This window comes from Fukomys damarensis, unplaced genomic scaffold, assembly GCF_012274545.1.
Source record: "Fukomys damarensis isolate Sample0158 unplaced genomic scaffold, DMR_v1.0_HiC HiC_scaffold_15, whole genome shotgun sequence".
Lineage (NCBI taxonomy): Eukaryota > Metazoa > Chordata > Mammalia > Rodentia > Bathyergidae > Fukomys > Fukomys damarensis.
This window is the reverse complement of record NW_022900927.1, coordinates 20,291,899-20,306,044: the sequence shown is the minus strand read 5'-3', so window position 1 is coordinate 20,306,044 and position 14,146 is coordinate 20,291,899.

Here is a 14,146-nt window from a genome sequence, read left to right as displayed (position 1 = left end):
CCCGGGCCGGGCCCGGCCGGGCCGAGCCAGCCCGACTCGGCCGGACTCGCGGCATCCTGTGCACTGGGGAGGCCCTCGGAGGGTCCGCGAAGCAAAGGCTCCTGCCAACTTCTCCGTCCTGCCCAGACTCAAGTCTGCTGTGATTTAAATAGGCAAATAGATCTACACCTACACAATAACTTAGCTTGTTTGGTCTTCGGTATTTTCTACAAGACTCCAAGAGATGGACTCTCTCCATCCTCCCTCTAGAACCCACATCCTCCATCTCTTTCTATGTAGGCCCTGTTATCCAGATCCTTGAGGTTCCAATGGGCTCTGAGTTACTGGGACGAGGATTACTTGGCTGAATCGCACCATTTAATTAGATTTTCTTTCTTTACCTTTTCTTTTAGAGAGGGCTTGGTTTAGCCCCCTCACTGAGGCGGAGTAGCCGGGACTAGGAAAGGAAAACCTTACAGCGACCCAGCTTCCAGCCCCTGGCAGAGATCTCCAGGCTCCGCAGAGCCAGTCAGGGCTCCCTTCCTCTCCTCGGCCTCTCCGCCGCCTCCTCCTCCTCCGGTTGCGCTTTCCTCCTCCCACTGTCTTCCTTTCTGCTTAATTAAAGTTCAGCGACTCCACTTGCCTCTCCTTGAGTTTCCCTCCGAAGGCGGAAACCAGACTGCCCAGCGGCCGAGCAGCCCCAACTCATCCCAGGCCCGCAGCCAGAGGGGCCTCCCCGCGCCCGCCTCCCAGTGCCGGCGACCTCGAATCCGGGCTCGGCCTCTCCACTGTCCAGCAGGTGTGCAGCCCCTTGGTGGCCAGAGCAGCAGCAAAGGAGAGCGCTCCTCTCTCCCGGTCCCTAGGTTTATGCCACAAAGTTTGGAGGGTGGGTACACCTCGACCCGGGCAAGTTGGTCCCCCAAACTCATGGCTGACAAATCTTATATGACAGAAGCCTGTGAAGGATTTGCTATATGTTAATTCACGGTGCCCTTTCCTCCAGAATTTAACTATAAGTTAATACACACCGGAAACCACGCGCATACACGCCCGTTAATGGGCTTAGGTATTAGCGAGTCCTAACGATGCATACAAATGTGCTCTGTGCTCTGTAGGCCCCTCAAGATTTATGGGCCTTGAGCTCTCTGAAGCTGTAAACAAGGAGAAAAAAGAGAAAGCGGGAGAGACTGGGGGAAAGAGACAGAGGCCTGAATCGCCCCTCCAGATTGTGGGAGAGAAGGGATTCTTATGTATTTTCCTTGCCTTGGGAGCTCGGTGCGTCTGGGTCTTGGCATTGGTCTGGGGGTGGTACGCTGCCTGAATGCTGGTGTGCATGGGCAGCGTGTGGCTTGTGTGCTGGGGTATGAGCGCTTCTGCTTTCTTTGAGTTACAGTGCTAGGGCCTAAACATAGCAGGCATTTGTGGACATATAGGTGTGTGTGCACTGTGTTAGGTGTGAGGGTCTTGCCTGCCCCACGCACGTGCGACGAGGAGGCCTCCCTCTGGGCCAGGCTGCTGTCCCCCAACCTGGTGAACAAATCTCTAACAGCAATCATAATAACAATAAATAACATAACAATAATAAAAACAGTTAACAGTCCCTCGTAGTAGGCTAACTATAAAATGCCAGGGGAGGCATTTTGAGGAGCCAGTGAAGGAGTCACCATCACAGAATCTAAAGGGAAGACTAGAGAGGAAGTTAGCTTCTTTAAATGCCTTTGAGGGGTTGGGGCTGGGAATCCCCTCCCCAGACTGGGTCCTTGGCCCACCCGAGGAGGGGAAAGCTAGGAGGCCACTTTTCTGAAGCTTTTTCTCTGCGTTTGATTCCGGCGATCAGGAAATGGGATAGGTAGCAGCTTTGGGGGCTCTCTGGGAACCCCTGTTTTAAAGAGGAGGCCAAAAGTGCCGGGTCAGGCAGAGGGGCAAAGAAGGATGGGGCGATGACCGCAGTCTCGCTCCTGGCTGCCGGGCGCGGAAGTGCCCGAGAGGATGCGCCGAGCCGCGGGCGGGCCGGGGAGAAGCAGAAAAATATTTATGGCCGCCCGCCCCGGAGAGAGGAGAGCGGGAGAGTGAGGCTGGGGCTCCTGCAAGTGAAAGTTCCCTTCCTGGAGTCTTTTTCAAAAAGAAAGGAGAGGTTGAGGCGCCTTGGATTTTCCTTCTGGAGAGTAGAGCCCAGCGGATATCTGTAAAGGAAGTGAAGACCGAGGTCCGGGTTTCTGCAGTGTCAGCCTCCTTCTCTCCAGGTACAGTTTTCTGATAATTTTATCAATTAATTTATTTGGGGAGGTGGGAGGCAGAGGTGTGGAGATACGTCGTTTGCGGGAGAAAAAGCCGCCCCACCGTTTCGGGTCTAACGAAATCTCTCCTTTAAAAAATTCGCAATAAAAAAACAAAAGAAAGAAAATATAATAACACAGAGCCAACTTTTTAAAAGAGAAAAAGAAAAGAAAGCGACCATCTCCAAGAGCACAAGATCTTATAAAAGATTTAATTCACGAGCCTTTTCAGAGGTTTGGATTCTTTTCCTACAGCGGTGACCCATTTGGTCTGAAAAGAAACGCAGATATACAGGACCCACTGAGTCACCTCTTTCCAACCCCGTACATAAAGATTCAGAGGGAGCGCCGTCGTGCACCTCATATTAGAGAGGAGAACACCACCACACGGAGGACACTACACTGCGATAACCAGGAGGACAAAATTGCAATAAAATAAAAATAAAACAGGGCGAAGCGCTGAGCGCAAGGAGAAGGCCCAGGCCTTGAGGTCCAGGCAGCGGTGGGCCGGCGAGGCAGCTGCCCTGGGTGGTGGGCGCCCGACACTGGAGACCGGGTGGGCCCGGTCATCCACCTCCCCAGCCGGCCCTCTGGCTCACTGTCTCAGCTGGAGTCTGGGCCAGCTTCCCCGGTGAAAGGATTTTGGGCCTAAGACTGGGCAAAGTGACTCAAGCTAGCTTCTGCCTTTTCATTTTTCTCCCATAGGCCTCTCCACTTGCCCAGTTCTCACCCACCAGGACACTGACGCAAGGGGCTTCTGGGCTGGCCCCCACCCACTCCTGCTTGGCTTCCCAAAGTCCAGCGACCTCCAGCCCTCCTTGGGGAAAAAAATACCTGTACCCAGGCACCTTAGCCCCCTGTGCTCTGTGACTGGGCTCCCTCAGGAATACTGCACAAAGAAGAAGAAAGAACAGCTCGCGCGGGGAGCCGTGTTTACATCTAGTTCTACTGATCCATCCACATCTGGAGGGTTTATTTATAACTCCTTCTATAACTCTTTCTGTTCGGAGGCACTGGTGGCTCTATTGACAGACTGATGCCTACAAAATATTGCTGTATCTCTAACCATACCTAAATGTTCTGTGGTTGTATTTACAGATTTATGCTTGAGGAAAATATAATTATTTCCATTGTATTTGTGCATATACAATAGTTATAGGAGCAGATTTATATATGGGAAAATATATGGCTCTCTTACAGCCATCCAGTTTTATGGACATTTGATACTCTGACAGATTTATATCTCTGAGCAGCTGTATAGATAAATGTATACCGTTAGAATTATGTATCAGGAGATATATACTTATTGATTGTGATATAGAGTAGTTAGAGTATTCACTTGGAGCCATATAAGACTATGGAGATATTTCTATATTATTATCACTATATGTAGGCATATCTATTTATAACCACATAGTTATAAAAATAGACGTAAGTAATTATAGTCCTATATGTACATGCTGCTATCTCTGTCTAGAGTTATAGACACTTTCGAATATAACTCTATAGAGATCCGTATGTATATAAGGTGTAATTATCTTGTGATGTGTGTCCATTGGGATTTAGGCCAGTGTATTTCTGAACAGATATATTTATGGGTAGAGGCTGGGAGAGACTTGTTCATGGAGATAGCAGAAGAGGGCCCACTGAAAACTGTATCTGGCCATCCAGGAAACCAGCTGACAGAGTTCTTTACTCAGGGAGAGATGGAGTTACAAAAGGGTAAACAGCGCATGGGAAGCATCCCAGAGGGGAGATAAGGGAGGGTAATTGGGGATCCCCTGGAATAGAGAACTGAGGAAGGAAAGGGGTAAACACGCAGGAGGCCGCAAGGCCTCAGTGGTTTTGTTGAGGGGCTGGCACAGACACATGTGAACTAGGGGCTTACAGAAGGGAGACAGTGACACTCTTACCGCCTCACCTGAAGGTGCCCTTTGCTTGGGTTTAGCTTTTACTGCACTAAAGGTAGAGGAGTGTGGTTCTCCCCACCCATTCCTAGAACGTTTCTCTTGCATTCCTAACCTTAGTTTTTGGGTCTCAGCAAAAGGGCTTCAGAGGTGAAGAGGTACAGCCCGGCAGGAAGGAAAGTACCCTTTACCACCGCTGCTCCAGGATCACAAAGCCAGGAAAGGGTGATGAGGCCAAATCAAAGCAGCCCTCACCTGGGCCATCTGTGCTTTGGGGGCATGTATGATTGGGACAGGGCCTTCTGGGGGCTAAGGGGGGAATCTGAGAGTATGGAGCCTACTCTGAGGGCCTGGGAGAGGCTTCCTTACCACCCGCCCCTTCCAGGCTTGGGCCTCAGTCATCTAATTCTGCGTCTCAAGAATTGTTCCTCAAATTAAGGTTCCTTCTCCTCTAGGTATAAGGGGTCCCTCTAGCTCCCTAAAAGTCCTGCCTTGGCTTGGAGGAGGTTGATTTTAATAAGCAGGATCATGGATCTAAGTCCCTAGACTTACACAAAAATTGAAAATCGACAGCTCTCCTGCCACTCCCTGTCCAGGCACCACTGGGCCAAGGCTCCACATTCTTTCCCTGCCACCAACCAACCATTCCAGAGGAAAAAGACACCCCCCCCAAGTTTGGTTATTTTTGTTTGGTTGGTTAGTTGGTTTCTTTTTTAACCAGGGAGTCACAGATAATCTATGCTCAATGGTGAGAAGGACTTTTTAGCCTGAACTCAGTCTGGGTAGCTAGTCTGCTTCTGAGATTCAAGATCCAGATCCCTAGGATGAGACTGCTCAGAATGTAGTCAATGCAAAAGCTCACCCTTCCTCTGAGCACCACTGTGGCCACTGCTGGCCAGTGGGCACCAGGCTGGGGATAATGTGGCGGGCTGTGGGGACTCTGGTTAGCGTGGGGGAGTGATTCAAGCCCAGGATAGGGGGAGGGAGGGAGGCACTGAGCCTGGAAATTGAGGGAGCCCAGGCAGGCCCTTCCCCCAAGTGTTTCTCTGCCCATAGACCCCCCAGATGTAAGAAAACTAAACCTGAGTGAGACCTGGCCTGGGAAGGAATTGTCTGTCTGCCTGAGAGGCCTAAAGAGGAACTACCACTTGATCCCTTAAGAAATACACAAATAAAACAAAAATAAATCAGCAGGAAGCAAACATTCTGGCCAAGGAAAGGCTTTTCTCTAGGCCTCAGCCCCGATCTGGGGACATCAAGCAGATCGAGCTTAATATCTAAAATGTTAATTTATAATTTAAAAGCTTACAGATTTTCTGATACAGAAATTTCTCCATTTCGATTGTTTCATGTATTTATTTTTTATTGCTACCACTTTCTGTTCTTTGGTTCCTCCCAGGAGTTTGGGGCCAGGTCGGTCACTGTTAGCCAATAGGACGAAATGGGCAGTTCTGGGGTGTCCCCATCTAAGAAGGATCCCTATCTGCAGGGACGCAACAGCCTTGTCCTCTCCTATCAAGGTTTAGAGTGGGGAGGATCCCAGATTTGGTTTCTTGTTTTCCCTAAAAATCTTTGGTAGGGCTGGGGATTTAGTTCAGCGGTACTGTGCCTGCCTGCCTGGAAAGTGCAAAGTCCTGAGTTCAATTACCAGTACAAAAAACAAAACAAAAAAACCCTTAGGTAGTTAAAGGAGAAAGGTCAAAAAGGGGTCTAAAGTATACTTGGAGTCCTATTTCCTAGTCCTTCAGCCTTGCCTAAACTCACAGCCAGCCCTCTCAACCAAAGCACAGTTCCCCAGGGGTGGTTATCTTTTCCCTAAAGATATGTAAGAAAGTTTCTACATTTACATATATTTGCCTAAAAATGACTCTGGACCAGTAGGGTATCAGGCCTCTGAGTAGGCTTGAGGGGAATCTTTTGATGTGAACATCAGAATCTTTGGGGCTCAGATATCATTTGTCCTCAGCCAAAAGAGAGGAAACCAAGAAACACAGCCCACTATTATCGATCTTGGGTCCCACTAACTAGGCTCGAGTGGTTCTTAGCTGTTTCTGGGTCCCAGACCCTTTTGACAAGCTGAGAAAAACAATTGTTTTTGTTTTGTTTTGTTTTGTTTTGCTAGCAAAATACTCATACACACAGGGTCTTTGACAGTTGCAGGGATTATAAGGAGTCCTAGAAGCCTGTGTTGTGTAGGGTGAGTATGTTCCTAATTTGTAGTTTCCTTTTCTTTCTGTGATCCATCTCCTCTCTATTCTTCTTTTTTCCTTTCCCCCCCTCTTGGTCCCCTTGCAGCAGGGGTGGGGTGTCAGGAAGTTCTTCTTTAAGTATAACCCCAGCCATTCTTGGCAAAGCTTTCTCCTTCTTTTCCCTTTTTCCCCACAAGAGCAGGCACCTGGCAGAGGCCTCGTGTGTGTCTGCAGAGCTTCTGATAAGCTCTCCTCCTGCAGAAATCAGCAAAGTGGGGCTGTTAACTGAAGACTGATCTCTATTGCCCAATTACTCAACTAATTCCTGAGGGTGGGGGAGTGCTGGGGGGTATATTGGCAGCAGTGGAGGCCTGGTTGTAGGGGGACCAATTCCTATCTCTAGTGCAAACTTGGATGCCAGGAGCAAGTTGCAATTGCTATAATAATAGTCATAATAATAACAATAATAATTTATTTAGCATATCATTAGATGTGTATTTACTATCTTCTCTCTGCTTTTTTTTTTTTTTACAAGCGTCTCCTAAGGAATTCTCACAACACCCAGGGGGAACAATAAGATGCTAATTACCACCCTTCAGCTCCTTCTCCTCCTGCTATCCACAAAGTCACCTCTCTGAGACAGATCGTTTACAGAACCCCTTCCTGCGCTTTACACCTGCTTAACATATCCTTCCCTATCCCCAAATAGCTCCCATTTTGTTTTTTTATCCTTGTTAAGGAATTTTATTTATAGTTCAAAGAAGAAAGCGTTGGGAGGGGGAGTCCTTGAAACCTAGAGAGATCCACTTTGTTGTGGTTGTCCTAGGTATTAATATTATTTCCTTAACATTGTAGCAATCAATATAGAGGATAATGTGGGAGGAAGTGATCCCTGACTTTCCTGGTTGCTCTTTTTAAGGCATGTAGGATTAGAGACTTGTGCATGCTGCTGCAATACACAGATGTCTGAGTCCTGTGTAGGAGTGTGGCCAGTTCCGAAATGTAACATCAACCTCGCTGCTCAAGTCAGACCTCGGAACTCTCAGTTTCCACTGAGCTCATTGGCCTCTTTTGATGGACAAAAGAAAGGAAGGAAGGAAGGAAGGAAGGAAGGAAGGAAGGAAGGAAGGAAGGAAGAGATCACTATGTGTGTACACAAATGGACACGCACACACACAAACACATTTTTCTGAGTAAATGACCACGGCAGTGGCTATATTTTAAAAAATATTTGTGAGCCAGGTATGGTGGCGCATGCCTGTAATCCCAGCACTCAGGAGGCTGAGGCAGGAGGATCGCTATGAGTTCAAGACCAGCCTGGGCTACATAGTGAGTTCCAGGTCAGTCTCAACCACATAGTGAGACCCTGTCTCAAAATCCCAAAAAACAAAACAAAACAAAAAATATTTGTGTGTCTTAGTAGCTAGGTGTCTAGCACATGGCTATAATCCCAGCACTTTGGGAGGCTAAGGCCTGCCTGGAGTTCTAGTCCTGCCTGGGCAATTTAGCAATTTAGTGAGAACCTGCCAATAAATAAGTAAATAAATAAATAGGCCTGGGATTTGGCTCGTGGTTCAGCTGCCTGCCTCAAAAGTGCAAGGTCCCAAGTTCAATCCATGGTACCATAATAAATAAATAAATAAATAAATAAATAAATGGATGAGGGTACTAGGATTTATGAAGGCTCTGGGTTCAATTTCAAGTATTATTCAAGAGTTTCTTCGCATTTTAAAATATAAATTTATATCATCTTAGATATTATAATTAAAACACATGGGTCTGGGAATTTAGCTTAGTGGTTCCGCCACCTGCCTCGAAAGTTCAAAGTCCTGAGTTCGATCCCCAGTACCAAAAAAAAAAAAAAAAAAATCAAAACGCATGGATTCTGGGTGGACTTTTGGTCCAATTCAAAGAATCCCTAGAGTCCTCTTTGTCTTTCATTTCCTTGACCCCAACCCAGAGAGCAGGACTGTAGTTGCTATTGTGGCAGTCATGGTCAGAAACACAGCTGCCTGGCCTCAGTCATTGAGACCTTGGGTGTTGCTGGTCAGTCTACCCAGGTGGTCGTATCAGCCCCCACTTCCCTGTCCAAGAACACACTTGCCCCTGGGAGGAAGGTACAAGGGTCAGGGAGTCAATGTCAAGTGAAAACTGAATACACATCCTAGCTCCCTAAATCCAAGTTGACCCTCTTGATGGGTCCCATTCTTATTTGGTGCTTTTTTCTCTTTCTATAGTTCTGTCTTTCTGCTCCCCACACGTTATACCGTATGCCTCCTAGAAGGAAGAGACATGTGCTGTGGCCTTTTAATAACTCCAATTCTATTAAACCTTACTTATCTTGTATCCCAGCCCATACCTAGCTGGTCCTTATGAGGTGACATCCAGATTGCCAGCTTCAGAAAACTTCACCGATGTGTTGCTCACACATTCTCCTAGGCAGCTGTGTGCTTTTTGGCACGGGTCTTCAGAAGGAGGAAGTAGCTATAATGACGGAATTTCAGACCCATATGAGAGGGGCCATTATACAGATTTGAATGATGGTGGTTTATAATTTTCCTTACATCATATCATGGCGATAGCCCCCACCCACATCATGTCTGTGGTTAAGGTCAATCTAAGGTTTGCAGGTTGTTTGGAGGGATGCAGAACTTTGCTTCTTTTATTGCCAGATCTTAAAAAATAAAAATAAGTTGGAAAGAAACTAGCTTCTTCCAGGTGAGAAGATTGTCTATGAATTTATCAGGGTCTGGGCTTCTAATTTGTTCTGATCATGGTGATAATTTATCCCATAACTATATCCCAATTTATACATAGTGTCCTGCAGCACCTCAATACTCATAATTGTAATAGTTTCCATTGGTAGGAGATTACTATATACCAGATGCTTTGTACTGAATTCGATGAGGAGTCTCAGAAAGGTTAAGTCATCTGCCCAAGGTCACATGGCTGGGTTCAAACCCTGGTCACGTGTTGTCCTGTCAGCTAGGTTCTAACACTTCCAAATCATACTTTATAGGTTAGACAGACTGTGGATAATCATGGAAATACATGGATTTTTTTCCTGTGAAATATCCTCTGGGCATACAGAGTGGGGCTCCACAAGGCACGTCTACCCTGGCTTCTTCCACTGTGGCTGACACAGGTGCAAGCATATGGTAGGAATTTTCATCTCCCTGAATTCGGGTTTATCGAAGACCCCCGTGATTTTTCAGCATGATCACTAACCTCATCAGAATCCACCTCTTTCCCAAGATGAGGAATATACCCATGATTGCAGGCCTCTGGTTTCTAGGGGAGTCCTTGAGTTCCTGCTTCCTCCAGCACAGTCCAGCTATTCTATAAGGGTTGGTTTGTGAAACTTAGTATCTAGAGATTGATCTTCAGAGCCCCTCATGGCCCCGAGCATCCCCGCCTAAGCAGTACTTCTCTGGCTATACCCTTGTTTGATAAAGTATCCCAGTGGTACTTTTGCATTTTAAAGGATGTAATCTGCAGAGGGATGTACTTAACAACATGTGTTCTAATGGTGGAACTTGAGGCATTTCAGTGGCAGGATAATTGGGGAGGGGGAAACAGAGCCTTCCCAGGGGCTTTAAACTGCTTCACTGCATAAGGCTGATCCTGCATCTCATTATCTATTAACTTCAGATGAAAGCTACAAAAATTGGATCCCTTTATTCTGATATTTGAAACTAAACAGACAGTGGGCTGATTTCACTGTTTTCACCTGGCTGCTGGCATCATGCACACATCTTCCCCATCTTCCTGCCCCATCTTGTCTCTGCTTCTCTCCCCTCGGGGGCAGGGTCCTTAAGGAAAACAGTTCCCCATGGCATGTCTGCAGGGGCCCCGTGGAAAAGGTTGAGTTGTCAAATGAGGAGACACCACAGCAAACCCCCCATCCCCGACTTCCCAACCCCCACCAACTCTGGAATGAAGATGGAGGGTTTTCTGTGCCTGGTTTAGTTCACAGAGACACGTAGTCCATCATTTGATTTGCTCCAAAGAGTATTCCTTCTCCCTGCCCTACAGCATCCTCCAGCTTTTGCTTAGAGAGTCAGAGCTGGAAGGATTTTAGTGATAAGCTCATCAAACCACTTAATAGTGGAGGAAGGGAAACTGAGGCTCAGACAGAGACTGGAATCCAGGAATTCTAATTCCAAACTAGTACTTCCCTCAATACTGACAGAATATGGCTCTCTGTGTTTCCACTAGATACATTTGGAGTTGCTCTTTCCAGATTCCAGAATGTAAACTTGACTTCTGTGGAAGAGAACATAGGCACCAGAGACCATAATAAAGTGGGCCCTCCTTTCTGGTTGTGGCCACTTTTGGGCACATGCATTATCATATCCCATGCTCCAGAATCCTGCTGGAACCCATGATTTCTGTGACAATAAAGGACCTCTCCCTTCCCTCTATTTCTGTACACATTATACATTGACTTGCTTCAGTCCATTTTCTAGAGCTGGCCCAGGCCTGGAATGGGGGCTGGAGGTCTCAGGACAGAGGGCAAAAAGGTGAAAGCAGCTACCATATTTTGACTCTAATTTCCCTACTCCTACCTTGAGATGAGATAAAGAGACCATCTTGAAAAAAAACTTTCCTTAAGTTTTTTGTTTTTGTTTTTGTTTTTGGTTTTTTTTTGTTTTGTTTTGTTTTTTGTGCCAGGGATTGAACTTGGGCCCTTGAGCTTGCAAGGCATGCTGCAGAACCACTGAGCAAAATCCCCGGCCTCCTTAAGATATTGTTAAGCCTTCTTCAAACTTCAAGGAAAGAGAACTTCTTATTGGGTGGGGCTTATCTTTCTGTCCTACTCTGAGGACAAGAGGCAAGGGATGGGGTTGAGTTTAGCAGGGAAATGCTGGCTGTAGCAGTAGTGCCTCGACTCACAAACTGAATTTGTTCTTCAATATTGGAAAAGATGGCCATGTTCTTGTTTGCGTGGGAAACATGGCCATGGTCATGTCTGTCACCTGATGCAGAATTTGCAAATAGAAACAAAATTTTGCCAAATGCTTCTGAGAACCAAATTGCTTACAAGTAGAAACATTCCAAAACTGAGGTACTTTACTTAAGAAAGAACTTGTCAACCTTGACAGCTAGGGGTTGAGCCAAGGGCCTCCTGCATCCCAGGCAAGCACTGTGCCAACTAGGCTGCACCCCTTGCCCAACATTTGATTCTTGAAGGAGTACAATTCAACCCATAAAAGCCATTGTGTTCGCATCAGACAGTGATCAGGTGGATTTTAGTCTTGAGACAGTACAATTTTGTTTTGTTTCTTAGAGATGGCAAAGATGTTGTTTAGAGACAACACGGGATTGAAGGAGGTCTTCTGGAGCCAAAGCTCAGAGGGAGGGCTGGGCATTTAGCTCAGTAGTTCCGCTGCCTAACTCACAGGCGCAAGGTCCTAAGTTCGATCCCTGGTAAGGTACAAAACAAAACAAACAACAAAAAAAAAGAATAACGCTCAGTGGTAAATGAAGTGAGAACTGGCCAAGGACCCTGGGATTAGACAAACTGCCAGATACTGGGAAAAGGAAGTTTCTTTCCAGGCTCTGGACTGGAAGGAACCAAGTGAAGTTAGCTTGACAGTCTCAGGAGGATGAGAACCTAACTGATATAGTCAGGAAACACGGGTTTCTCACAGCTGTCAAGGCTGACAAGTTCTTTCTTAAGTAAAGTATCTCCGTTTTGGAATGTTTCTACTTGCAAGCAATTTGGTTCTCAAACAGAAGCCAAGGAGAGAGGCCTCAGGATGTTAGCAATGCTGCTAACATCTTGTTTCTGGACTTTGCTGCTGCTTCTCCTCCTCCTCCTCCTCCTCCTCCTCCTCCTCGTCCCCCTCCTCCTCGTCCTCCTCCTCCTCGTCCTCCTCCTCCTCGTCCTCCTCCTCCTCGTCCTCCTCCTCCTCGTCCTCCTCCTCGTCCTCTTCCTCCTCCCACTCCCCCCTGCCCCTTCTTCTTCTTTTTCTTTTTTTTTGAGTCAAGTTCTCACCATGTAGTTGAGGCTGGCCTCAAATTCACTGTGGAGCCCAGGCTGGCCTCAAACTTTAAGTGATCCTCCTGCCTCAGCTTTCCAAGTGCTGGGATTACAGGCATGTGCCACCATGCCTGGCTTGATCCTGGATTTTGAACCTCAGAGCTGTGGTTTAAAGCACCCCTTCTGTGGTTCTTTGCTATGGCAGCAATAGCAAAGTAATAGCATCTAAATTTGTCTCAGCTGTTTACTTGCTGTATGGCCTTGGACAAGTCATTTAGAACTCTCCGAGCCTCAGCTTTTACATAGGCTTTAAGGCCCTTTTAATACCTAACACTCTGTGAGTCTGTATAAAGGAAAAGCCCCAATTATACTTTCTATAACTTTACTTCCTTGCAGTGATGTGTTAAGCTGCAGATACATGTGCTCAAGTATTCACATACACAGCCTGTGCCACTGTTTTATCCTTCCTATGGCAGTCACTTACACAGCCCTTGCCTTACCACAAATGCCAGTGGAGAGCCAGAGTATGATGCAAAAGCATCAAAGTCCCTGAATCTGGGATGCGGCTGCTGCTGCAGCTCACAAAATTGCTTGAAATGAAAGCATTTTAGTCAATTGTCTGGTTTTACTGTCAAGGAGCCCACTGGTTTATCTCTATTTATTTTATTCTTATTCTTATTCTTCTTCTTATTATTATTATTTGTACCAGGAATCAAACTCCAGTCCTTGTGCTTGTGAAGCAGGCAGCAGAACCACTGTGCTAAATCCTTGGCCCTGAATTTTGTTTTTAAACTGTCAGCTTCTGTCCATCCTCTCTGACACAGAATCACTCTGTGGCCATGCAAATCCTAGTCAGTGATGTAATCCAGCCAGTTCTATCACTTTTATTCTTGTTTGTTTCTTTGTTTGTTTGTTTTTGGTACTGGGGAGCAAACTCAGGTCCTTGTGCTTGTGAGGCAGGCAGTGGGAGCACGGAACCAAATCCCCGGCCTATCACCTTTATTCTTTTAATTGATTGATAAATTCACTCCGAAGAATCAACTCCACTCAAACACAGAGAAAGCACCCTCGGGTCACGTCTATAACATGCTAAAACACAAACCTCAGTCAATCAACTCGGTGAAAAATCAGTCCTCTCTGAAGTGGTAGCACAATGCAGGCAAAACCATGCTTCCTTGTCAGCCTGCGGTGACTTGAAGTCTATACAATGCCAGTGTCCTTCCCTTTGACACATCAAGATGAAGAAAAGCGTGCATACATGGACATGCGCATACACATCACACCACATCATGCCACTCTCATTCCTGCTGTTAGGAGGGAGAGAACACTGAAAGGTAGAGAATTCATGCCGTCAAGGCCTTGCGATGACTTATCTAAGGTGCACATTTTTGTAAATGTGACTCAGATTGTAGTTTTGGTCAAAACTTGGCCTGTTTGCTGTTGTGAGAGGGAAAAGAGCCAACCAAACTTGGAGCTTGGCCATATTAACTGATCATGAATCAAACAGTCCCAGGTGCATCCGCATGTTTCTGGGTTTTTGTATTTGGTTCTAGGACTTGGTGTTTGTATCCCTATATATTCATATATATCTAGGTATTCATGATTGGATATGCCCGAGTTTGCTGGTAGTTCCTCGTACATTGGCATCTGTCCCTGCAAGTTTGCATGTGTTTCCATATGGCAGATAGGCTCACCTGTCCCTCTGTACTGGCTGCTTTGGGGTTTCTGTATAAGGAAGCTATCACATGTATCTGCACATCGTTGGAGATAAGTAACTCCAAAATGACTTAAGACATCTCTCAAATGCTT